The sequence below is a fragment of the Narcine bancroftii genome, chromosome 13 (genome assembly GCF_036971445.1).
Source record: "Narcine bancroftii isolate sNarBan1 chromosome 13, sNarBan1.hap1, whole genome shotgun sequence".
NCBI lineage: Eukaryota > Metazoa > Chordata > Chondrichthyes > Torpediniformes > Narcinidae > Narcine > Narcine bancroftii.
The window spans coordinates 7945386-7973103 of NC_091481.1; the positions used below are offsets into that span (position 1 = coordinate 7945386).

At 43.0% G+C, this 27718-nt stretch overlaps 1 protein-coding gene across 8 annotated transcripts in view; it reads right to left on the reverse strand.

Moving 5' to 3' along the window:
• LOC138748415 (uncharacterized) overlaps window positions 1–27718 on the reverse strand; it is a 213260-nt gene that overhangs the window by 17423 nt on the left and 168119 nt on the right. For 5 of the 8 annotated variants that reach the window (XR_011348003.1, XR_011348013.1, XR_011348004.1 and 2 more), the window contains one exon: window positions 11001–11082. The gene's annotated coding sequence lies outside the window, so the exon portion shown is untranslated. Of the gene's footprint in view, window positions 1–10216; window positions 10497–11000; window positions 11083–17284; window positions 17302–21124; window positions 22392–27718 lie in introns of those variants that run through there. The other 3 variants (XR_011348006.1, XR_011348009.1, XR_011348007.1) reach the window with 3 other exon arrangements.

Here is a 27718-nt window from a genome sequence, read left to right on the forward strand (position 1 = left end):
AAATGATAAACCTCTGGAAGGTCGTCCCTTGATCCTTTTTATCAAAGGAAAACAACCCCTTCCTGTACAGACTCTCCTCAAAACTCAAGCCAGTCCCGGCAGCAAACTTGCAAATCTTTTCTGCATGGTTCTGACATTAAATCACATCCTTCTGACACAATGTCCAAATATACACAATATCCAAGGGGCAGCCTCACCAACATCCTATCAGTTGTAAAATGATGCCCCAACTCTTGTACTCAATGTTCCATCCAATTCCTACTTCTTAGACCAATGACTTGTTCTGCTACTGTTGTAACAAGGTGTTGTTTTCTAAGGAGCCGTAGAAATTGTGGAAAACAGTGTTGCCCTAAATCCCTCTGTTTTACCTGTGTACATTGATCTCCCATTATTTTAAATAGAAAGGATATTGTTTCTGCAGCTAGATTTTACACCAAGTACTTACAACTATGAGCCTGTATCACAAAAACAAACAACCTGCAATTATGTGGAACACAGGTATTCGTTAAACTCGGCAGAGAAACAGATGCAGCAGGCCCATGAGCTGGGTTCGAGGTACCAGTAATTGGAATAAATGACCACAGGATCAGCCTGCTCTGTGAAGTAAACAATCATCACAAGATATGGGAACAGAAGATGGTCCATTGAGTCGGTTCTCCCAATCTAATCACGTGCTGATCCATCCTCCCAGTCACCCCCTCTCCCCGCAACCCTCGATTCCCTGACTAATCAAATAATTGTCAACCTCTGCCTTAACCCTTCAGGCTCTGTGTTTCTGTTTTTCGGGACTACAACAGCACATATACTCTGTGTTCCCGGTCTTCAGGGGGCCAATGTGCATATTCTCTGCTTCCCCATTTTTGCTGGATTAGTTCTACACCCAACCATCAGCTAGTTTGTATTGATGGACCCATGGACCCAGTCTGGAGTATATATTATGAAAGGCCAGAGATCAAAGGGTTAAATACGCCCAACGAACTCACTTCCACAGCTGCCTGTGACAACAAGTTCCACAGACTCATGAAGAAATTTTTCCGCATCTCTGTTTTAAAAATGATACTATTTTATCCAGAAGTTGTGCTGTCTTGTCACGAGGAAGAACTGAAGATCTGGAACATCTTATCTATTAAAGATAATTTTTATGGAAATATAGGCACCTGCCACATGCCCATTAGTCACCACTCTGTGGAGCTGTACGGCCAATGAAGATTCAACCCTTATGTCTGGGTGTGGAGGTTATTTGGGTGTAAATGGGTGGCATGAGTTTAAATGGCCGGAATCAGCTTCGACTATGCTGTATATAAAGTGTTTAAAAATGTGTCTTGCATTTATATACAATTTGTTAATTACATCATTGCCTCAGATCAACAAGCAGCAGGCCCAGGCGAAGCATTCTTGAAAGACGAGTTTCGCCCTTGGCCTAAGATCATGAACTCAGAAACAGACATGTCACCACACAAATAGGGCAGCAAGGTTAGTGTAATGCTGCTACAGTGTCCGCAACCGAGATCAGGGTTCGTATCCAGCGCTATCTCAAAGGAGTTTGTACGCTTTCCCGTGTCTGTGTGAATTTCCTCCCACTGTTCAAAAGCGTACAGGGTGCGTAGGTCAATTGGGCAACACAGACTTGTGGGCCGGAAGGGCCTGTTACTATGCTATATGTCTAAATTTAAATGCTCCAGAGTATTATCAGGTTTTATATCCTTCTGTGGTATGTTATTTATTTGATTAATGCTGCAGTGAAGTGCCTTGGGAGGTACCTGCAACACTGCACGGTGCTATATTAATGGAAGCAGTTGCTGTAAACAGATCTGAAAGCTGCAGGCGCAGGATGTACGAGCGCAAGGTGAGCCGCAGAGTTTACGCTGAGAATTCGGCAAACTTCCCATCTATGAGCCTCTGCTCACAAACACAGTGGCCCTCTGAGTGGCCTGCACAGGCACCGCACTAACACCACCAGCTTGGTGGGGGAAGAGGTGGGTCGGTGCATGAGGGTTTGGGGCTGGGGAGGAGAAATAAATATGAGGGAAAAGGCTCCCATTTCACAATGGAGAACACAGTAATGATTCCACTCACTTCATTTGTTCCTTGCCTAGCAACGGTCTGCTCCCATGCAGTGATTACATCTTCCGTTCAGCCAAATTACCACACAGAAGTGAGAAAATATTTCCCTGCATGGTATCACACTCATATTTTGCACCTCTTCCAGGTTTGATGTTTGTGAGCACACACAAGTACTGGCACCAAACCAAAAAAAAAGCAGGTGTTTAATGAATTAAGAGTTGGTAAACTGGTTCACATCCGACCAAAGCCAGCAGGAGAATCTGGATTGAGAAAACTCAAACGAAAAGCTTGCTCAGCAAAGAGAGCAGCCTGTTCAATGTGGAAGACACTAAACTGCAAAGACATGCGGGGTTAGAAGATTAATTGGTCTCATGGGTGTATATGGGTGGTGTGGGTTTGTGCACCCAAAGGAGCTGTTACCATGTGGTAGCTCTAAAAAAAAACACCTGGTTCCACCTTCATACTGACATGGTTACGTGAAAAACAATCTGCTGGAGGAACTCAGCAGGTTGTGCAGCATCAGTGAGAGAGAACGAATGGTCAATCCTTTGGTCTGGAGCCCAACATCAAAGCCTGTCATCAGCTTCACTGTACAACTGGCTACAATCTTGGCTTGCGTACAAACAAAACCTGCACTGGGTTACACTGGACAACAAAGATTTTTCTTCCTGAACAATTTTGGCCGTATTTTATAGACTTTAGGCGCTGATCTCCTTAATATTTTCCCACCACGTACCTTTTTTAAAAAAAAATATAACCGATGACTGCGATTTCCTGCCACATTTTAAGTCTATTTCAATCATCCAAAACCATGAAGTCCAACATGTCATTGAAAATTCATTTTCTGCATTCGCACTTGGACCCCTTCCCTGCTGGTCATTCAGTGACGAACATGGTGAAAGGTTTCACCAGGACATTGCGACCATGGAAGAGCTGGCCAACTATTGTTGGACACTGACACAAGAGGCATTAGATGCTGAGTTCAAAGAAAGATCAGCGGCAAAATATTTTTAGGTCAGTTGAACCAACGACGTGTCAGCTTCTTTATGCGATTAAACATGCTAAGTTCAATAAAAGTCCATTTAATGTTTCTCCAATTTCCTATGTGACACAGCAAATCTGAACTGATCTTTGTGTTCAGCTTGAAGTTTTCTATCGTAACCCCCAATTTGTTTTAGAAGGCAAACCTTTTGAAAAAAAAATTATTGCCCAGTATTATCCACAAAGACGGGAGGAAGTTGGGAAGCAAATTGGAGAAGTATTCACCAACTTTGTCATAAGAAAGCATTTGGCAGCTTCACTCATTAACAACAAGATTTAGAAGGCACAAATATCAAAGCACCAATTCATGTTCCCATCACACTGACTTTTATTCCTTCATTTACGGCTTGCTCTCAATCAGTCAAACCCTCAGAGCAGTTATGTGGAATTAATCATCAACCTACAAAATGATCTTTTTAACTTAATTTTCTAGTTTAGCATTTGAAGCTATTATAATGGGGAAGTGATTCACTTCCCCAAAATCCATGATGAATTGCAACTCCAGGCCACAATGCCACGTGCCTCACAAAAACCAACATCAGACCTTTGAATCATCAGGCCCCCAAGATGACTCGAGGCCAAGGATTGCACTTCATCTGTTTATATGGCAGACTTGTTTCCTGTTGAAGGCTCGAAAAACGTTTCCTCAAATTGACTCATAACAAGGATACCTTTGACCCACTTTACTCCCAGGCACTTTAATACAACACCTGTTCTCTTTCCATCTTTAGGGCATACCTGTTAAACACAAAGCATTCAGTGGGGATGACTCAAGATTTCATTTGTTATCTTCAAACAAAACTGCGACACCCCTGACCAGTGGACTGCAAAAATGGCTCTCTGAGCCAAACAAAAGTCCGCAACTGCGCAATCAAAGGTAAAAGGAAACACTGACGGGGGGGGGGGCTCAGCCGAGGAGCGGGCAACCATGGCACAAGCAGCTGAGGGGCGCCCGACACCAGGCCTCTCAGCTGGAAGATGAGAAAGACGGCAGGAGAGGGAGTGAGGAACCAGGAGCGGAAGAAAGTCGATGGGGTGAACGGCAAGAGGAGCAGCAGCAGGAGGCCCGACAGATGAGCAGCCCAGGAGAGGAAGATCAACAACAAGAGGCCCAGCAAGAAGAGGCACGACAAAGAGATACAAGCAACTCATTAAGGGAATCAGATACAAAGAGAAGAAGACACAAACACAGGTACAGACACAGAGGAAGAAGAAGACCAAGATCTTCACAGAGAAATAGAAGGTAAAACAGATGGACAGAATATAGATAAAGCCTTTTTTGAAGAACAAATGAGAGCATTAAAAGAATGGTTGTCATTAGAATTTAGTTCAATTAAAAGGAAAATGAAAAGAACAGAAGATAAAATGCAAAGTTTAGAACGGGACATGACAGAAATAGGGAAAAGAGTAGAAAATGTGGAAGAACAAGAAATGGCTGTAGAAATGGAAGTAAATGACTTGAGGAAAATTGGAAGAAAGTGACAAAAAAATTAAAGAGACACAAGAGTTGTTATCTCAAAAATTGATATGTTGGAAAATTATAGTAGGTGAAAAAACATAAAAATAGTGGGCCTGAAGGAAGATGAAGAAGGCACAGACATGAAGGAATTTATTAAAGAATGGATCCTGAAGGTCCTGTGAACAACAGAAATTCAGGAAGAAATAGAAATAGAAAGGACACACAGAGCATTAGCTCCATAACCGCAGATACATCAAAAACCAAGATCAATCTTAGTAAAATTTTTGAGATATACGACAAGAGAAAATATATTGGAGCGGGCAAGGAATAAAGTTAGAGAAGATAATAAATCATTGGAATTCAAGGGTCAAAAATTTTTTTTACCCAGACATAAGTTTTGAACTCTTAAAGAAGAGGAAAGAATGTAATATAGCAAAATCGATCCGATGGAAAAAAGGTTATAAATTCATGTTGACATCCAGCCATGCTTAAAATAATTATACCTGGGAGCAAAACAGATTGTTCTCGGATCCAGAGGAAGCACAAGAATTCGCACAGCATTTGCAGGATAAAGGAGAGATGAAGAGATGTAATAAGAATGAAGAGAGGTGATAAAGTATATATAAAGATGTAAAAACAATGTAAATGTAAAGAACTAAAGAGGGAAAAGAGAGGGGAAGGAAGTAAGGGGGGAAAAAAAGGGAGAGCTTTGTTATATGTGTTAAAAAAAAGTGTTTTCTTGGGAAGGGGTTGGGGGGAAGAGAATAACCGTCACTGCAAAATCAATTGATGCTTGCGAGCAAGATTGCAACCCAAATGGAAAGGGAAGTTGTGGCTGCCCGGCATGGGATCAGGGGCAACTCAGAGAGGTGGGGGGAGGGGGCATTTGGGGTTAAGGTAATATTGGGTGTGGGAATTGTTGGAGTATTTTATGTTTTAAATGTGTTGTCATACATTGAGTTTAAAAATGGAAAACTGAGAAATGAAAATGGGAAAAGGGGGATGGAGGTGGTGAGGAAGCGGAAATGAGGTGTAAACAAGATATGAGATGGCCACGTTGAACTATATGACTATAAACATTAATGGAATACATAACCAAATTAAAAGAGGCTATTAAATTTACTAAAAAAAGAAAAAATAGATATAGCATTTGTGCAGGAAACGCATCTAACTGAAGTGGAACATAATAAATTAAAGAGAGACTGGGTAGGACACGTAGCGGCAGCATCGTATAATTCAAAAGCTAGAGGTGTAGCCATATTAGTTAACAAAAACACAAGGTTACGCATGATACAGTATAATTGGTTACACAGGGTATGTATCACTCCTCAAAAATTAAAAGAATGGGATCCAACATTATCAGATAGATGTTTTCGCTGTAAGAAGGAAATGGAAACAACAGTACATACAATTTGGGCATGTATGAAAGTGAATACATTTTGAGAAGATCTAAATCAGATATTAAATAAAAACATAAAAAATAACATACCAAAAAATCCAGAGATCTTTCTTTTAAGTAACATAAGAAGTAATGAATTAGGTCCCAAATTGGATAAAAGTGCAAAGAAGATGCATTATGATAGCCTTAGCAGTAGCAAAAATGTGTATCAAGTTCATTTGGAAAATGGAAGAGAGCCTGAGAATACAGCAATGGTACATGGAAATGAATAAATGTATTCCATTGGAAAAAATAACATAGAATTTAAAAAATAAAGTCACATTATTTGAACAAATTTGGGAACCATACATGGAACATAACGGAGAGGGCTTGCCTCGGACCTCCACCCACTAAAATGATAAGAAGACAAAACAATTTGATTGTGTATAAAAACAGATGACACATTAAAAAAAAATTTTCATTGTGTGAAGACATAGTTTTATTGTTTCATATATGTTGAATATTTATTGGTTTTGGAGGGGGGTGGGAAGGGGGGAGGGAGGGTAGGGGGGTAAAAAAGCCACTGTGTATATTTAATGAGAAACGTTTGTATATATTTTGGTTGATATGGTTCAGTGTGAAAAATAAAAAATTATATAAAAAAAACAAAACTGTGGAATTGTGAAGTACCATCATGGTACTTTAATCATGTTGCTAGGATCCAGTTAGCTTTCTTGAAAGTGTCTCAGCCTAGAACTAAAAATGGTTAGGGGTCAAGTGAGCATTAACTAACAAACTCAAAAGCACAAGTTAGTTTCCATAAGTTTCACTAAATGCTGGACGATATTTTGAAATGTGTAATGGGGAGTGTTGGAAGGAGGGTAAAATAATCATCCCACTGGAATTTTGTTTGTTGTTTCTGTGAAAACATCAGTTTCCATAATTGGCCGGAGACATCATGGTGCAGTTCTCCACCTGCTCAACTACAAGAATGAAGACGCTGCCATCCACAAAAAAATCAGACACGACTTCAGACATGCTCTGGGAGTTGGCCATGCCTGGGAAGTCTGCATCACTGGCCCACACAGTGGGGTTCAGCAAGGGCTCTTTGCTTTACGCCAGTTTATGAGCTTTCAAAGTTAGGGCCTGTTATCGGTGTTTGGACTTCAACACAGGCCTTGTGAACTGGGGTCAAACCTGGTCCCAAATACTGCCTGTGTGGAGTTTGTACATTCTCAGAAGTGACAACACGGGTCACCAGTTTCCCCAGTGATCTCCAACATCCCAAAGTCACAAGTTGGTCAGATAATTGGTCACTGTAAATGCCCATCAGTGTAAACAAGTAGCAGGATACAAAATCTCAGAAATGGGCCCTTTGGCCCATCTAGTCCATGCCAAACTATTTCCACCTCACCCCATCAACTGCATCCAGACCATAGTCCTCCAGATACTTCCCATCCATTACCTATCCAAATTTCGCTCAACTGTTGAAAGTGAACCTGCATCTACTACTTCCACTGGCAGCTTGTTTGACCCTGAAACATTTTACCGTTCACCCTTAACCCATGATCTCTCATTAACCTGTGGAAAAAATCTGCTTGCATTTATCCGATCTACGTGCCTCCCCTCATTCTCTGGCACTCCAGGAAATCATCCTAATCTATTCAACCTTTTCCTGTAACTCAGCCCCTCAAATCCCAGCATCATCCTTGAAAATTTTCTGTGCACTCTTTCAATCTTATTTTTTAAAATAATTCTTTATTTAGTACTTCACCGTGAACCACATCAGTAACAACATATTCAGTATTAATATATACACAGTGACATTTTCATTCCACCCCCCCTTCCCCATAACTTAAAGCAGGAAATGAAAGAAAAGAAGGAAGAAGAAATAAACGATAGAACACAATAGAGAAAAAGAAATTGTGTCATCTAATATTTCATATTTAATTATTTTCATAATTGTAACTCTTTCAATCTTTTTGATAGCTTTTGTGTAGGTTGGTAACTAAAACGTCCTCCACAAATTTGGCCTCACTAATGTCGAACAATTTCAGCATTTCAGCTCCCACACTCAGTACTTTGATTCACGAAAGGCCAACATGCAAAAAGCTCTCATCACCTCATCGACCTGTGATGTCACTTACAAGGAATTATGCTTCTGGATTCCCTCTGCCGCTCTCCGCAGTGCCCTACTGTCTGAAAGTCCTACCCTGCATTTTCTTCCCCTCCCAAAGTGAAAAATCTCACATTTGACCATGTTAAATTCCACCTGCCATTCTGTAGTCCATTTTCCCAGCTAGTTCAGTTGTTGCTACGAGCTTTGAAAGCCTTCCTCACTGTCCACTACAGCCCTGATAGGGGAAAGGCTGATGGGAATAGAGGGAAAGTAAAATGGGATTGCTGCAAGCAGATGTTTGAGGACGAGTATGCACTCAATGGGCCAAAGGGCTGTACTTGTAAAACTCAATGACCCAAGGTTGCTCTGCTCTTCCAGAACACCTTGGGTGATTTGATAGTGTCATTAATGCCATGCTCCTATCTATCTTTGGTAACCTTTCATCCCCTTACTCATCAAAGAGCTATCTAGTTTAGCTTTAAAAATTCTAACCCCTTTTGAGGGATTTTTAAGAGGTGACTCAAAGGTTTTTTTTAAAAAAATGAGCGACCTCCTTTTTTTTTTAAAGCAGTGATTTCTATATCTTGATTCCCCACAAAACAAAACTTCACTCCACTCAGGACTGTTCAAGTTCCAAGCAGCCTTCTCCAGAAGATGTGAGTGACATAGTTAGCGCCACACTGTTACAGTACCAGCTATTGGGACATGGGTTCGAATTTCGCTCTGTCTGTAAGGAGTTGGTACGTCCTCCCCATGTCTGCATGGGTTTTCCCGGGGGGGGGGCCTCTGGTTTCCACCCACCCTTCAAAATGTACCAAAGGGTCAACTGTGTAATTGGGCAGCACGGGTTTGTAGGCCGAAGGGGTCTATTACCTTGCCGTATGTCCAAATTTATAAATTTATAAATTTGTGTGTCCCGTGAGAACAGTTCTGACAACCAATGCAAACTGCTCAAGGTGGGATTTCCAAAAGGTCGGAAGTTCAGCATCAACAAAGTCTCACGGTTCCCAGTGTTGGCTCCCTCAAGACCCACAGGGCCAATAGTGATGGGTGACAGAATGGTTGAGTAATTTAAAGATGTGGCCCAAGACAAATAAAATGGGATTTCATGAAGGTGATACAGAAACTGATGTTTTAAAAGAAATAGGGCAGCATGAAGCTCTTAGAGCCAGCGACCCATGTTCAAATCTGGCGCTGTATGGAAGGAGTTTGTACGTTCTCCTCATATCTGCGTGGGTTTTCCCCACAAGGATGCTCCGGTTTCCTCCCACCCGCTAACAGGTTGTAGATTAATTTGGGTGCAAGTGAGTGGCACAGGTTTAAATGGCCATTGGTTTCTAATATGCTGTAAATAAAATTTTTAAATTCCAGTGATATTTTATGACATTTCCAATAGTCCCCATTTGCACATTTTTAAATGGAGTAAAAATGAGAAGAGCAATTAAAGAAAGATCAACTCCTTCAGCTGGTTGAATATTGAAGAACGTCATGAGTTGAGTAAACCCTTACATTTCCAATGAGCCAACTTTAGGACTGATTTTCTTCAACTTTAGGTTTTCTCTCGTTGCCTTTTGAAGGGTGTGTCAGATCCTTGCAGGGACACAGGTCTCAGCTTCTGACAGCCAAGAACCTTGTGGCATTTTGATTCTTGACCACAAATCCCTGTTGAATGGCTGCAGGATGTTGATTTGAATGGCTCCTCTCCAAAGCAAGAAGCGACGTACTGCTGCAGGAATCATCAACTAGACCAGTGGATGTAGGAGGATACGATGCTAATGAAGTTTTGGAGTTAGCCCAAATTGCTCTATCCTTCCTTCCCGCAGTGGCCTCGGTCATCTGCTCTGCATTCCTTTTCCTCCCAATCAAGTAACAAAGTACTTTGGGGGAAGGACATCAGAATCCTTCAGATCTGGCCCAACCACCCGATGTGAGCAAGGGCAGAAATGATCTCCTCCATTGTAAGCAGTTGCAAGTGAGAAAATTAGATCAATTAACAACCCTATCATTTGGGGGGGGGGGGGGGGGAAATTCTACTGCCAAATAAACGTGGCAGAAATGTCCCAAGGAAATAGTTCATCAAGAAGCATGCAGCAAGCAAATTTACTGATTTGCAAATTATCATTCATCTTGGACAGTACAATGGGATGATTGGAGGCAACTTTTCTAATGACCCAAGTGTCATTAAGAGATTTGCAGTTAAGAGAGCAACAATGCCCATCAACAACTCTGTAGTAGAAAGAGTGGAGAGCACAGATTTCCTTGGAGTTCACTTAACTAGTGACCTATCGTGGACACACATCTCCTCACTTGTCAGGAAGGTGCAACAGTGGCTGCATTTCCTGAGAAGACTGAAGCGGGCAAGGCTACCGGCCACCATCCTGTCAACCTTCTATCGAGAGCGTCCTGGCCAGCTCCACCACAGTGCGGTACGGTCGCTGCAGAGAAATGGATCGGAGGTCAATCCACGGGACCACAGGAGTGGCGGAGAGGATCAATGGGGTCTCCCTCCCCACCAACAACATGATCTACCGAGTTCATTAATTTTGAATAGTCAGTGCACGCAAAAAGAGGAAAGCCAAGGGGCTATCATTCAATCAAAAGCTAACCTTTAGCAGAATTGAAACGATGTCCTTACTGTTCCTGCCAACATTCCTTCTGACATTCAGCAGTAGTGCATACAGCCAGCAGTCTGTCAGAAATTCCTTCTCTCCTGCCACTTGGAAGCAAAACTTACTTCTCATTCATTTCAGTCACAAGCATTAATTTCTCCTCACTGCACCAACTTGGATTAATTGTCAGCTAATGTTTGATTGCTGGGCAATTGGCGATTAAAATCAAAATGGCGGCAATATGAACGGATGGTCACTTTCTACCCTGCAGAAGAGTTTCCAGCAAGTTGTAACTGACATTTTGGACAAAACAAATTCAGAGCCACTCACCTGCCACGTATCAATCACATCCCTGCCCAGTGGCCGAGCACACTTCCACAGGCACACATTCCAATACCATGCACGGGAAAGCCTAGAGAGAAGGATTCAGAAAATTCACTGAACAGAAATCTCTCTCAAGAGAGGTTGACATGTTAACTTTCTTGAAGCTCTGGATTAATAAATAGTGACCGGAGAAAATCTACAAACTTGTCTTAACACTGCTCTCCTGTTAAAACTCTTGCAGGCAAAAGAATTACCCCAGAGACTATAAACTATGAGATGTTCAGCAAGCTAGGGGCGTTTTATAATGGGTTCATGGGCTGAAAGTAATTGGGACACTGATAAACCTATGCAAACAGAACTTTACACATTTGGCTCAAAGTTTCCCACAAATAACTGGCGCACTGTTATAAAGAACTTTGCAAATGGTGTTTGGGTAGGGTCTCCCTCAATCTCATCAGCACCCTGGAGCTTTGACGTGAATGAAATACTGCGAGTGACCCTGAAGCAAACAGCATATCAAAAAGTGCCCACAGTTTGCTTGTACCTTGACGAGGAGCTCAAGCCTAAAACGTGAGTTATGTATCCTCATCTTCCACATATCACACACACCGTTTGACCCACTGAGTTTCTCCAGCATTGCATTTCTACTTCAATAACAGTGTCTGCAGACTTTTGGGTTTTATTTTTAACAGGAGAAAGTGAGCTTTGTTCATTTGGGACAGAGTAAAAATATATGCAGGTTAGATAATCTCCGAAGGTATCCAATGGCCAGGCACCAAAATTGAGAATGCCCCCAAACACGTGACAGGTTTTAGGTGCATCCATAATACTTAAGGGAAGTCTGGATGTTAAATTCTGCTTGAAGTACTCACAGCAAACGCATTCAAATCAGCCCACGTCAATGAGACGAGGCATGTGCTACCCTCCAAGCAGGTAAAATCTCAGCTGCCAAGTCAATGCAAGGGCACTTGTGCTGCAGCATCCACTGGGCCATCTCTTGGGTACTGTGGTTTATAATAGTTCGGGACAGACATAGATTCAATGCTGTCTATCAGTGCAAAAAATCACTTGCCAGTAAAACTTTATTTTCCCCAATTTCTTTCTGTTCTTGAGCTTTCATTCAGAATCAATAGATCCAACAGCAATAGACTGTGCTCTTCAAACATCCACGATTATTGCACTTCTCGACCTTATTTACATTCAGCTTGTTCCAGCTCTGAACAATTTTCTAGTTTCTGACATGAAGCAGGATTCAACTCCCATATTGCGACCATTTTGATTTTAATTGCCAATTGCCCATCAATCAAACATTAAGCAATATTGCTGGACGCACAAAACTACTCTTCTCACTTATACATCAAAACATACTCGTGATCTGATGCTCATTACATTTCTCAAAAACTTCACAAAGATATGTGATGCGAGTATCATGTGAACAATGTGGACTGGCTCGGAATCTGCTGGCCAGTTGGCGCTATAATACACCTCACTATTCTACTCAACTGATGAATAGGAAAGCCAGTGACGAGACTGGTTGGAACTTTGTTCATGCCAGCAAACTACCTGCATGATTCTCATTCAGGACATGGTCAAACCAAAACCGAAAAACTACTTGTACCAGAAGGCTAAAGAACAATTGTCTACCAGCGGATAGATCCCAAAGTAGTGATGGTGTACCCACAACAGTAGCAGGAGAGTCGACCAGCAGCTTCTCCGGGGAACCATCATTCTGAATCGAGATCCCATTCCTCAACGTGCGCTGAAGAAGCCAGCTTGATTGATTTACAGGAAGCTTGGATGGAGTTTGGCTGCACGTTCCACCGCTGCAGTTCTTGGAAACAAGTTTGGGTGGCAAGCTTATTTCTGTGAAACTCCACCACAAATGGACGCAAGGGAGCAAAATGGAGGAAACGCGTTCCTCACGAAATGGTAGATTTTTACATGGTAGAGGAATTAAGGGAGATGGGGAAAAGGCAGGGAGGTGACGACGAGCTGATCATCAGATCAGCCATGATCTCAATGAATGGCGGAGCAGGCTCGACGGGCCAGATGGCCAACTCCTGCTCCTATTTCTTATGCCCTCAGACATGTTCCAGTACAGAGACTAGATTAATTGAATTTACCACAACCATGTTTAAAAAGTAGCTCTGTAGTTTTACGTTTGCTCTCTTTGCTAAGGAGCTCAAGTGCAGTGAGTCGTCTGGTTGACGCACAGTGAAACAAGAGGGAAATATAATACTACATTTGTCTGATGCAGTCTGGAGGCCTGATTCATCTCTCTTTCACTATTATAATGGCAACTAATTTGGAATCTAAGGCACATCCTGTACTGAAAAGGTTGTGCCTCTCAGTTCTAGGAAACACATTACAACACTGATTCATGTTTTTTTTACAATAAACGTCAAACTGGAATACACAAATGAATCACAAGCTGCAAAACAACACTCTCTTTTGAACAACGGGTGCTTTGAGATGTGCAGGGGATTTTCTCTACCAACTCATTCAGTTTTAGAACTTCAAATGTAGAACACTCATGGTTATGGCCCCTGCTGATACTAATTATAGTTGTGTGCGAAAGAGACACAGATTAAATTGTTTAATTTCTATATTGTTCCAAACAGTGCGTGGTCTTTTCATTCCCAATCTACAAGTCAACTTTATTTCAAGTTCTTCAAAACAGGAAATTGAAAGTTTGAGACCTGGGAGGGGAATAAACAGCTGGCATTTGCCAATAACAGTCTATGAAAACCAGACTCAACCTGCTGCCCCATAAACAATTAAAAACGAACCCAAACCTCCTTAGGAGGAGGAGAATACAGTGGGAGAATTTGGTGATATAAGTGCTCCACTGCTCTAGATTCGGAGTAGTTGTCCATTTGTTGCAGATAGAGTTCTTTCTGCTTGGCCGTCTGAAAGGAAGAACATTATTGTATCTGAGTGTCACAACTCACTACAAATCCCAAAGGAGGGCAGCACGCAAAGCGCACACTATTACAGCGTCAGCAAACTGGGCTTGAATCCCGCACTTGTCTGTAAGGAGTTTGAACATTCTCCCCGAGTCTGCATGGGTTTCCTCCGGCCGCTCTAAATGTAGAGGGGTTGCAGGTTAATTGGGGTGCTTGGGCGGCACGGGCTCGTGGGCCAGAAGGGTCTCTAACCGTGCTGACTAAATTTATAGTCCACAGTTACCTAGTATGTGGAAAGCTCACAGTTAAGAGGAAAAAAAAAAATTCATTTACATGGTATCTTACAACCTTTCACGAGTCTTTCGGTACATTACAATGATTTACTTTCAAAGATGGCAACTTGGTCTGGTGAACAAACGACGGCAGCCAATTTCAGTTAAGATTACCACAAAGCACTAAGAAAAGCTAACTGGTTCTTTAAAAAAGATACAGGTTTGAAGAATCAGCAGTATCCAAGGGAATAGAACTTCAAACAGTCATCTTTTACATCTGCCTGAAAATCCAGGCAGACAGACTCTGACAGCCTGAGGCTAGAATTACCTTCTATCATGTTGCAAATACATTTTAATTTTAATTTATACATTTTAAAGATCCACAAAGTACTATAGTAAAACCCCTGGTATCTGGCACCAATGAGGATTGGTAGATGGCAGATAAGTGTATTTTCTGGTTGCTTGAGACTTACAATGCCCAAGACACCTGCATTAAGAGTAAAGAGCTTAAGAGACAAAATTACAAGACTGTACTTACACTGAACAAACTTCACTTGGACAAAAATTTAAACCTTAAAGCATTTTACTTTATTTTCAGTCACATTTTTTGAAAACATTTAACCTTTGCTACATCTTCAGGTTCCTCCCCCTCCACGGAGCTGCTCAAAAGATGAACAATAACATCATAGATAATTAATCCCCCCTCCTCCAAGTTTACAGATAAAGCCTCTGACCAGAATGACTCTTACTAAGCGGGAATAAGGAGATGCTTTAAGAGAGTTGCCCCAACGGCGAGCGGCATCAACCATCTCTTCATCCAGGGCGACGCCATTGCTGTTTCATCCAACTTTATTCAACCAGCAAAGCCCAACCAAGACCCTCCACTGACTAAATATTTGCTCCCATCTTCACCAAATGGTAACATGTTACTTCAGAGAACATTTACTTTTACAATTTTAAACGTGTATTTTTTTTAACCTATTATTTTATTATTATTTATTTGAATTTTTAAAATTTGTTTTCATCTTTTTTTTTGCCGGTTGCTTAAATTCCGGTTAACAGAGATTTTATGTATTTTGTTTGAGATCGGGAGGCCAGAATGACGTTCACATGACGAAGCACTTGGTTGCAATCAGTTGAGTATCAGTAGCAGGAAAAAATGTTCCTCATTATAACAATGCAAGGGTAAATATTCCAAAGGTTTCAAGCAATATCACCTGCCACTCAGGTGTGATCCTGGAGAGCGTCTGCATGTTTTGCCAATTATTGGGACAATTCTTCTGTGGGTGCTCACGCTTCCTCCCAAATTCTAACAGGGAGATTAAGGGGCGGGGGGGGGGAAGACCTTTTGTAAACTAGCTCAAGTGTAGGCGATTGGCAGAAAAATTGAGGAAGTCAATGTGCATGCAAGAGAGAGTTGCATCATCAGGAAATAACTCAGAGAATCTGTCAAATTCACTGCTAGCGATAAGAGCGGCGTTATTCATGCACGTTTTTCATGAGTGAATATTGTTGGATGAGAAGAAGATGGAGGGTTATGGACATTGTGCAGGGAGGTGGGACTAGAGAGGGGTGTTTGGTTCGGTGCGGACTAGAAGGGCCTAATGGCCTGTTTCCGTGCTGTAAATTGTTATGTTATGTTAACTCAATACGCTGATTGACCCAATGCTATGGTCTATGGCGTGGTCGGATGGATCGATGAGAGGGACAACACAGGCTCAATGGCTGAAAACAGTTCAGGTTATTACCAGCAAACATATATTTAAGTGTCCATTTCAAAGTGATGCAGATTAAATTAAGAGAGCCAGAGAGGCTAGCACAACGCTGGTGGCTGGGTTTGAATGTCTTTCCAGTGAGATTAGGCAGTTCCACGTTTCAGGCCATGCTGTCAAATGGAGACAAGGGTTCAAATCAAGTGCATCTCAGAAGATACAAGGATGAGAAAATATTTAATATTTAAAAAACACCGAAATGCTGTGTTGTAAGAGTACAGCTCAGTTTCCTGGGCCAGGCAGTATGAGGTGGGAGTCAAGTATAGCTACATGTTAATGAAATGCCAATTGCAGTTACCATGACATCAGTTAACTCCTTTGTAGTGCGCATGCTCTGTGAAGATTGCCAAATGCAAGTTCTTCCTTGGCTTACGATGACTGGACTTGTTCAAGAGGAGAACACAAAGTTTGCAACTGTTGGAGAATACTAAATAGTCAAATTTTACGAAGAACTGACCTCGCATTTAATCTGTCACAGGCCCCTCTCCTGGACCTGCTGGAGAGGAAAAGAATTCAGAAAACTTCAAACTCTGAGAAACATCCTGCCTTTCCAGGTTGTGTGGAAATATTAAGTTCACAATTCCTTGAGAATGTTGATACCTTCCATGTGCAGAAATTTCAATTAATTCCCTTCAAATACTGACAATCTAACAAGCATTGTTTATCAAGAAAACAAATCCCACTTGAAGATAGTAACATTAAGTATTTTTTAGTCCTCAATATTGTTGATAATTATTTGCAAGGAAGACGTCCGTACAGAAACGTGATGCCACATTTCATGCACAGAGCCTCAGAACCTTTGATGCATGGGCAAATACTTTGATTATCACTAGAGAAATTTCAAATTGGTATCTCTGCTCCAGGGACAAACACAATTTTCAAACACAATTTCAGCAAACCAACTTTTAATGAGACTTTATCCAAAAGCTGCCAAAGGTGAGCAATCAAGTTTATACTGAGAAACTGGAGAGGGCTCATCAAGGGAAGCTGACAGAGATGGTCGAATGAAAGAAGGGTTCCCGAAGGGCCTCGGGCGCTGAAGGCTTCCTGATCGTGTCGGAGGTTTGGATCCGGAGCTCGGGTGGCCGATGGTTTGAATTGGAGTGTGCATGGCTGTGGGAGCCCTGGAGGAGAATCCACAGGCACTCAATGACTCAGCAGGGATTTCCTTTTGCTTCTCTTTCTCGTATTGTTAGGGGCGTCGGGCAAGGCTCACAGTAACTCTTCGTTTGCCTTACAGCATACACAAGTTGAAGTACATCATGTACGCTACATGTTTCGTGACAATAAAAGGAACATAGAACCTTGATTGTACAGCGTTTGGGATGTAATCGTGCTCAGAACCACGGAATGGAACCTAAAAATCAGAGAAAATAGCCACTACCAGGGGCTGTTCTTTTTAAAAAAAAATCCTTTGTCAATTAAATTGACTGTGATAAACTATATCTGGTTTACATGCAAGGAGCACCTTCCAGGGTTCTGGGTGCCAGAGCGTCAGATGTGCACTAGTTCAGCAACGGGCAGGCCAAGTGACTCAAAACATTCAGCTAATCACAAAACTAATCGTGAATTTCCATGACATTTGCTTAGCAAACGCCCTGCATTTCACTCAATCAAACAAGCCAAATGAAGGCAGCTCAACATAAAAGAGCCCTTGCACCCAACAATAAATAACTAAACATGCCGACTTTAGCGCTGGCATCACTGTTCTATTAGGTCAATATTTGTCAAGCCTTGCTCACATTCGACCAGCGCCATCCCCTTTATTGTTTATTGCTGTATTGAGATTGGGGTAATCTGCTGAGTCATCCGCACTTCTGACAAAAAGTGGCAGGTAGCAGTGCAGCAGGAGAGCCAATGGGTCTGAAGGCAGTGGGCTTGTGCACAATACAAAATTACAAGCCCGTTTCGCATTTTTCCGCTGACTTCAAGATTTAAGAGGAGGTGTTGTCGACCTGCAGTCACCAATGTATGCAGTGTAGTCTAACTGGACACAGCAATAGCATTACATCTCAATTTATTGGATACAGATTTGTTTGCACTTTTTTCACTGGGGATCACAACTGCCAGTGCTCGTCAGGTTAATGCATAGTTCGTATTTTTTGAACTGCCGATAAAAAGGACGAACAATTTGCATTTCTATCCCACTCTTTGCATGTTAAAAATCCTTTGCTAATTCATAGTACCAGGTGACATATGAGGAACTATCAGGATTGATGGCAGTTTAAGAACCCAAAACAGTGCAGATGCCCTGAAAATACTGGAGGAACTCAGCCGGTCTCACAGCGTCCATAGGAGGTAAAAAGCCCTTTCTCCACGGGCATCCCAGTTTATTGGCTGTGCAGTGTCCCGGGACAGGAAGCCATTTGTGCGGTTTCCACTGGGCCACCTTTAACCGGGACAATGATTGCTTTTCCACTGAACACAGGGAATCGGAGAGTCCACCTTCAAATGGAATGGAATGAAGTTGTCCTTTTTCCACTGGTTTAATCATCATGTTGGCATCAGATGACGCTGGGGATACAAGTAGGGGTAGAGACCGTCGATCCCCAGCGTGATTTGATGCTAATGTGAAGATTGTTTTCTTTTTCCACTAGACCCTTTCCCCACTGAGACAAGGTGCCAGTGGAAAAGGGACTATTGATCTATTACTGACATTTCAGGCCTGAGCCCTTCTTCAAGGACACTTTGAGGAATGGCTCAGGCCCAAAACATGGGTAATACATTTTTACCTCCTATGGACGCGGCAAGACCAGTTGAATTCCTTCAGCATTTGTGTTTTGATAACAATCACAACGTTTGCAGACTTCTGGGTTTTGAAGTATGCTTGAATCACTCAGGCCAAACAGCACCTGTGGCAAGAGAAAGAGCTGGTACTTCAGGTCCAAGTCCTTTCTTCCTCAATCCACTTCTAACCACCACATTAGACCATTTGATTCCACCTTGAGATTTCTCTTTGCCCCCACAAACCCCTCTGACTGGCTTCATCAGGATGGGGACATTAACAGCCCCGAGCACAAAGCCCTCGAAAAGGTAGTGGACACAGGCCAGGACATGACAGGCAAAACCCTCCCCACCATCGACAGGGAAATGGTGCCGTCGGAGAGCAGCAGCAGTCATCAAAGATCCATGCCACCTGGCACTTGCTCAGTTCTCGCAGCTGCCATTAGGAAAGAGGCACAGATGCCACAAGACTCGCACGACCAGGTTCAGGAACAGCTGCTCACCCTCCACCATCAATCGCCTCAACAACAAACTCAATCAGGGACTCATTTAACGACTTTTACTTTACACTCAATTGATTTTTTTAATTTTATTTTTGCATTATAGTCAGTTTGTTTACCACATTTCTTAATTTGTTTACATGTGTACATTGTGCAGTTTTTTTTTACACGACTAATAAGTGGTGATTCTGCCTCGCCTGCAGGAAAAAGAACCTTAGAGTGGTATGTGAAGTCATGTATGTAGTCTGACAATAAATCTGAAATCTTTCTTAGTTTTGACAGAAGATCTTTGACCTAAAATGTCAACTCTGGGTTTCTTCAAGCAGGTACTGCCTGACCTGCTGAGTGGTCCCTGGTTTTACTTGGATGGGTTAAGGCAAGGGTCCCCAAATGTTTTAAGACCATCGACCCCTTCGTGGTCCCTCATTGACCCCTGGGCATGGGGCTGGATGAGGAGGGGGGCACGCTGGACAGGAGGAGGGGGGGTGCACGTTGGTGGCAATGCTGGACTGGGGGAATGGCGCTGGATAGGGGGTGATGGCAGTGATGCTGGAGGTACCTCGTACCTCTTTCTGTCCTCACATTCCCTCTCAACTAGTGGATAGGCTAAAGCCAAATACAACATAGTGGCCACCAAGCTCCTCTCTTGCGAGAGGTTAGCCGACACTCCCAAAGGCACTATTTTAATTGACCCCCCCCTTTCCCGGTGTTAACGATCCCCTGGAATTTATCAACCGCTTTGGGGACTCCTAGGTTAAGGGTTCAGTTTTCAGAGTCTTGAAAGAGAGGGGAGAGTGCAAGGCAGGCAAGTGATCACACGCTGTATCCAGCAATGCTCACCGCTAAACACAGAAATCAAAACTAACACAACAGGTTTGTGGATTTTCTGAGAAAAACTAAAAGCTTATACTGGTAGATTTAATTTTTTAATTTAAACATTCACCACGGTAACAGGCCATTTCGGCCCACGAGTCCGTGCTGCCCAATTTACACCCCATTAACCTACACCCCCAGTATGTTTTGAATGGTGGGAGGAAACCGGGGTCCCTGGAGAAAATCGACGCGGATACAGGGAGAACATACAGGCAGACAGCGTGGAATTCAAACCCCGGTCCTAATAGCTGGCGTTGTAAAGGCGTTGCGCTAACCACTACACCAACCCTAATCCTAACCATCTCCTAGTCAAGTTAAGACAGAAACAAACCTGCCACTCACATTATGTTTCCACAATACCTTGACCCAGAAATTAAGTGAGCAAGAAAGATGCATTTTTACAAAAACTGGTTCCACCAACAACTGCAAATTGCGAAGTACATCGTCAGCATGTGAAACCCGAGGATGCATGCTGACAATTACCCACTACTTTAGAAGCAGTAACTTCTTAAATTTGTTAAAAAAATAATTTCACATCACTGACTTTGAATGCTAACGTTACACGTTACGCGAAAGCTAACGTACGCCCACACATTTTCGGCAACAATGTGCAATCAATCTTGAAACTCAAGTTACAATTAAGTGGAGTGTGGAGACTGACAAATAAATAAAAAGTGACACTACCCTAGATAGGGGCAGCACTGGGTAGAAAAATTATATGCAATCAGTATGTATCTAATGTTAATTGATGGACTAACCGTGTCCATGCAGCCCTCTTGCAGTATGAGTACACTGAAACTACCAATGTTCAGTCTCCTCTCTCTGTTTTGATCACCACTGCTTTTCCTGGGGCCCTGTGGTCTCAAGTCTCAGTTTTCATCAAGTCAATTTCCAAACCCCACCTGTCCCTGCTCGCAACAAGAGCACCACTTCCAAATGCCCACCTCGGTGTCACCAAACAAGGGGAAAGCAGTCTGCGATTTCCGCACTGTTGGTTGTCAACGGCGTGACCTCCCTTCCTCGCGCATGGCACCAATGAAGTTTCACCCCCCCTCCCACCCCCCCCCCCCCCCCCCCACCGTGACCCAACTACATTCTCACACGTTTCCCAGCGGGTCATCTCCAAGGTCTTGGACCCTTAGAAAAGCATGAACACCAACACCCTGTACAATCTTACATGTGGTGTGCATTCCAGGCCAATTAAAGGACCTGGTAAGACCAAAATATACCGCCCATTCCCAATTAGCACTCAAACTGAATGACCACTTCACTGGATCCTTTTAGGTCAATCACAGTACAATAGGTCCGGCCAGAGCAAAGCAGGCAGATTTCCTTCCATGAATGTCAGTCTGATAGCTCCGTGGGTATTCTCACTGTAACTAGATGTTTTCCATTCCAGGTTATAACTAAACGAGCAAATTTAAAATGACCCTCACCACCTTCCCACTCGTTTCAAACTTGCTTCTCTGAATCACTGGGTAATCACTGTTATGCAAATACAGGCAATTCACAGTAACAATAAACTCTAGAGATCTTCACCCTCCATGTAACCTTAAAATTTAAAACTGGATTCATTTGGCGGCGGCATCGTGGGGAGGGGTGGGGAGGAGGAGGAAGACGCCTCATTTCCAGGCCAAGGGTTCAATCAGAGCTTGGGCACAGCATCAGAAATTTCCCTTTGAAAGGGTGAGTGGGACTTCCCTGGCTTCCTCTCACACCCCATCCCAAATATAGATTAAATTATACGCAGTGAAGGTGAACGGCAGAGAAATTATGGGATGCCTAGAGACAATAGATCATAGGGAAACATGGAAGAATGAGATTGCTCCATAGCAGAGATGCTATGGGCCAAATCACCATCATTTTTATCGGAACAATCTGAAAACATGACATTTAAATACTTAGTTACTCGCTGAAACCTTATGGGCACTTGGCACAAATTGCCTAAATCCACTGAAAACAGAACCAACTCCAGCCCAAAGCAATTTCTAATTCAATAATGCATCATTGCTGAGTTTGACAAAGGTGAACACAGCCTGGGGTAACATCTCAGTGTGGAATGGGCTGATGGAACACGAACCCTATTAATGTTAATGACGTTATCATCCCCTTGGGTCCGAATTAGTCAAATCTACCAGCTCTCGGACGTTAATAGCATCCCAGGAGTGGGCTCAAGTAGCACTTGGTCCACAGCAAGTGCAGAAAAGCCTTGGCAACATGTTCACTTTACTACATCTGCTCCTCTCACAGGGACGACAGGGAGGGGCAGGGGGAATGGGGGACTCCATCGACGAAGCATCAGCGGCCATGGAACTTGTCCCTGAGAGCGTTGCAGTGCAGTGATGAGCAGCTGGAATCGACAAAAGAAATATTATTCAACCCTCTTCATTCATTTTCATTCCCAATGCCAGGTACTTCATGTGCATTCAAGCAGTAAGCTTCTTTCATTCTAAATTAGCAATTGAATCTCGTCCAAAAAAGCACAAGGGTCTTGCAGCTCATTTATCTTAACTCGTAGCAATCAGCTCCCCATCTAAAGTACAACCTTTGGTCAGCAGCAGGATGTACAGTGATACCTTCGTCATTCTTCTCAACACTGGCACCAACAGTGCGCACAAAAAGCAGTAAACAATGCCTTCTGGGTTTACTTTGAAATGATATGCAGTTGCCTTTAACAGGAACAGGAGTTTTAGTCCCTGACTGTGTTCCACCATTCAGCAGGGCTGTGGCTAATCAAGGGGGAATTGAAAATAGCAAACCGATTTAGTCCCAGATTACAGATCCTGTTCCAGATTCACAAGCTCTGGCTATTGCATTAAATTCACCAATTCCTTGTCCGGGGAGAGGCGGTCCAACATCCGGTGTCGACTGGGTGCAGGCTGCCATTTCCTTGTCCTCCCTTTTGTATCCTTGCGTCCGCACACCCTGGATTCCGCCTCCCAGAGGGAGAAGCCACCTCCACCTTCTGTTCCAGCCACATTGCCCAGCGGGGTGTGCAAAGTTGGAACCCGAAGATGCCACAAAGTGGTCAGTCTCCCAGATCCCAATGCTCCCACACCCTCTCAAACAAATTTTGTCCCTGAGGGTGTGGGAGACAATTTCCAAGCCAAATTGTGCAGAAGGATTCAGCACGGAATGGGTCTGAAGTCTTGAATCAGGCAACCCCCCCAACCTCAAATGTCTTTGCTATCGCAACTTAACTACAAAACTCAATTTTTTTTAAACAGTTGTGGCTGATCTTCCTTCGAAGTGGATTACTAAAGAGAAAACACATACAAAATCTAGACTCACAAATGCTTACCACCGAGCACTCTGGCATGGTGTTTTGAAGTGCAGCTTTCACCAGAAATGGTGGATTGTTTCCCTAGAACGCCAATAGGTGTGGCCCAGGTTCAGCACTCCCTTCTACAGTGCCAGGCTCCCACTTGTGGCTTCCCATTTCGAAGCAGCAATGCCGTAAACTCAACAGGCGGGGGACACTTGGACCTTTGCCCTCTCTCAACCCATGATCCCATCAACCATTGGAAAAGGGAAAGTGATTTCCATTGCAGCTTAGACTTTCATACAACAATACGTTTGAAATTTAATACTGGTCATTTTTCCTGCTACAAAAGATGCCATGTGTCCAACAGATGGCCAAAATACCTGGATGTGGGAACGAGTTGATCTCAGCAAAGAAATCATGCAGATCTTTCAATATGCAAATTTAAAATAAACTCACTGATACGCATTAACATTTATTTGTAACTTTTAAAAAAAACTAGCTTGCAATTGCTAGGAAATACCATCGAAATATCTCCACCGCAACCCTGATGAAGGTTTTAAGTGCAGTTCCACATCTGATTAACACACGGCGATGCTACCCTTCAGTTCACGACTCCCTGCTCTCGTGAATGGAGCCAAAAATCGAAGGAAACCCACCGCTATCAGTTCACTGCGACATTTCACCCAGCTTCCTGCAACTGCCTTCCAATCTCTGCTCATTTCAAATTATTTGGCTTTCAGCTGAAACACAACTTGTGTCCTTACCCACTGATGCGGTTAGCCGAACACTTAACCCGACATTCCTGAACAATCAAATGAGTTTCAAGTCCAAACTAAACATGCCAATCTTTGTTTTTTTTTTAAAAAAGACTTAATTTTAGTAGCTTTAAGAACAATATCCCATCAAAAGACACAAGGATTATTTGTCATTCCTCTTAGCCACACACGACGCTGACCAGTTTATAGAAATGGAATTTGAAGTTTATAATATTTTCCCTCCTCCCACAAAGCCCACATTCCAAAAGTGACAAGTTAATTTTTACAGGAAAGAGGCAGGAAGAGGATTTATTCAATTTGCATAAAATGTTTCCTTGTCAGCCCGACTTCTGCAATGTCCCCACCTCAGAGGCTGCCTCTCAGCTTAAGCAGTAACAGCCAGCCGCAAACTGAGCAAGGCAGCTCACAAAGTTCCAACAAACAGGCTTGCAGAGCAAGGTTCCAAGGAGATTGTACTCTGCTTCCAAGATAAGCCATTTAAATAAATCTGACCCTAAGGCAGTGGTGCTAAGAGAGCATTTGTGTGGCACGTCTTTTAAAACCTTTTAGAAAATAAAAATGAAACTGTGGCATACAGAAGCTGACAAAAACGAAGAGGAAAAGTGCTAGTGTCCAGTGCTAGCGGCTTACCTTGTTCTGCCCGGTGCTCCATCAAGCGGATTTAATTTGTGCTGATCACTCGGGTATCAGTGATATTGGCTGCTCTGGGATTTCTGAGGTCCTGCTCTTACCGACTGAAACCAGAATGACTCACCACCCCTCTACCCCAAATGGCTGAACGACAAACTTTACTGCTTTCACCATTACTTCCAAACTCTGTATTCACCCAACGAGACAAAACTAAAAGCTAGCTTCATGCACATAAATATATAAGCCTCTGCCCTCTGACAAAGTATCCTGAAGGGAGCTGACAACGTAGTGAGTAACCACGACCCAATGTGAAACTAAAATGAAATTATTGTATTACAGGCAATGATTCATCACCACACTGTATATTGTGCAATCTCAAGACCTCGTGGCTGAGTCGAGCCTTGCCAAGGTGCGGGAAAGAGCAACAAATGGGTTGCTCAACTTGTCTCAGCTTCTGACGGAAAGATTTCCCCCACACACTGGAGGGAGACAGTTGCACGGGGAGTGATGGCTTTCAAACACACTCAAGTGAAAAGGCATGGGTCTGAGCAAGGCAAGGAATACCCTGCCAAAACCAAGGGAGTAAAGCAAAAATGGGAGGGCACTGCATCTCCCAATCGAACAGGATTAGCAGCTCATTTAAACCATTGTTGACAACCTGTCCGTCCTGACTTTAATTTGGTTATTAAACTTTTTGAAAGTCTATTGATAGCCCATGCACATGGTTTGCAAAGTCAGCCCCTAAGAACAGAGGAGTTGCCTTCTTTAAACCCTGCAATCCTGCGTTGATGCTCCCACCACGCTGTTGGGTATCGACCAGTCATTCTCAGTCTTTTCAATCTACTGTGGTTCCCTCAGATCTTTGCCTGAGGTTTATGGCCGCACCCCCCCCCCCCCCCACCCCTTCCCTGTGATGCAGTCAGCTTTTGGTTTCTTCCGTACTTCTCCCCCACAGACTATATAGAAAAAATACAATTGTGCGCTGCATAACATCTGTTTGGGCAATGTCTGACCGCATATACATTGGTGGTCCCGTAAGGTAATAATAGAGTTCAGAAATCCTGATCGGAGAACAGGACGTACTGGATGTATTTGGACACAGTGTGCCCAAAGCAAAGCCCACAGGTGAATTCAAATCTGCTGCCAAGAGGGTCGCTGGTGGAGACAAAGCGAGAACTAATGCAGGGTAGCTGGCTGCCAAGAAAACCGAAGGCTGCCTCGCAAAGACCTCTCCTTTGCAGCTCATGAGCAGGGTTTTGTGAGGCCAGGGTGCAGCAAGATGGTACCGCAGGCTTTAATCCACTTGAAGTCTTGTGGAACCATCGAGACTCAAACTGGTGTACTGCGACTGTTCATGCCATCCAGTCGGGGAGTACCCAGACGGAAAATTAGGTGTCACTCCTCCAATTTATGAGTGGTCTTGGTTTAATAGTGCATGCGGCCATGGTCAAACACTCCAGTGCGGAAGTGGGGCGCAGAACTGAAATGGTTGGCCGGTGGAAGATTCCGGTCATTTGATACGGACAGAGTGAAGGTGCTCAGCGAAGCGATCCTCCAGTCTGCGTCTAGTCTCTCCAACATACAGAAGGCACAATGGGAGCACATCGGAGACACTAGGCACAGACTGGTCATATCCAAATTTGAGACCATTTTGGATAGAGTTATGAACTATTTTGGAACAAGTCACAGGAGTTCAATTTCCACAGAATCCAATGTTGTTTTTACTGGGTAATATTTCAGGGAATAAGACCAAAATTAAAACTGAATTTATATCAAAAAGAATTTGTAAAAATTGCATTAGCAGTTACAAGAAAATTTATAGCAGTGACATGGAAATTGGATTCTAATTTAGGTTTGGAAAGATGGCATTGCGGAAATTCATAGCTGTAGAACTCTTGAGAAGATTACATAACTTAATAAATAAATATGATACATTTTTGAAAATTTGGTGTCATATTTACATATTGTAATTATAAATTTATAAATGGTTTTCCTTAAACCTTGTGAAAGCTCATTAACTCCTTGGAATAAATAAATAAGTAAAATTGAAATAGGTTAGAATTGAGTGAAAGGATTCTTTTTTCTTTCTTCCTTCTCTAGACACAGACGGGAAATTGTTTGGCTGAGCACCTTTGCTCTGTCCACCTCAATGATAGAGACCCAGTGGCCAACCATTTCAATTCTGCACTGCACTCCCACACTGACATGTCTGTCTATGGTCTCGTACTGTTAAACCTAGACCACCCGTAAGATCGAGGAGTAACACCTAATTTTCCATCTGGGCACTCTTCAGCCAGATGGCTTTAACATCACATCTCCGGTTTCTGGTGGCCCACTCCTTGTTCTCCCTCTCTTCCCCATCCATCCTCCAGTTCTCTACCCCCTTCCCATCACAGAGCCAACTCCCCTCCCCCAGCTTGCAGGTGTGACCTCCCTCCTCTACCTATCTGTTACCTCCTGCCTGTGCTCCTACCCTTGGCCTTTCCCCCACCACTTTCTTCTACTGCTTTCCCACGTTTTGCTCAAGCCCAAAACGCGAGTTATGTATCTTCGCTGGAGGAAGTACTCTGGCCCGCTGAGTTTCACCAGCATTGTGTGTTTACTCCAATCTTCATGTCTGCAGAATTTCATGCTTTTCTCCTTTGTTGAGAACGGCTGGTGGAGATCACCAAGATTTGGATGAAGTGGCAAAGAAGGAACATGAACATGTTTGTGAGTCATGGGTTCAATTCTACACCTTCTGCTGAAGTCTGGAACAATGTTTGTTCAGACTCCTGAATAATGATCCAGATCAAAGTTCTTCTTTCATCATTCACAGTGCAACTAATTCACAATCTGAATATTCAGAAATACTGGTTCAGCATCTGGCTCAGCAGGTACTGCTAACACAAAGGAGCCCACCCATTTAAAATCATGGCTTCATTAAGCTTCATTAAGGTAAAGGTTCCATTACTGGAATGTAAGACTACATTTAGAGTGTAACCTACATGAAATTCCTTAACTTTT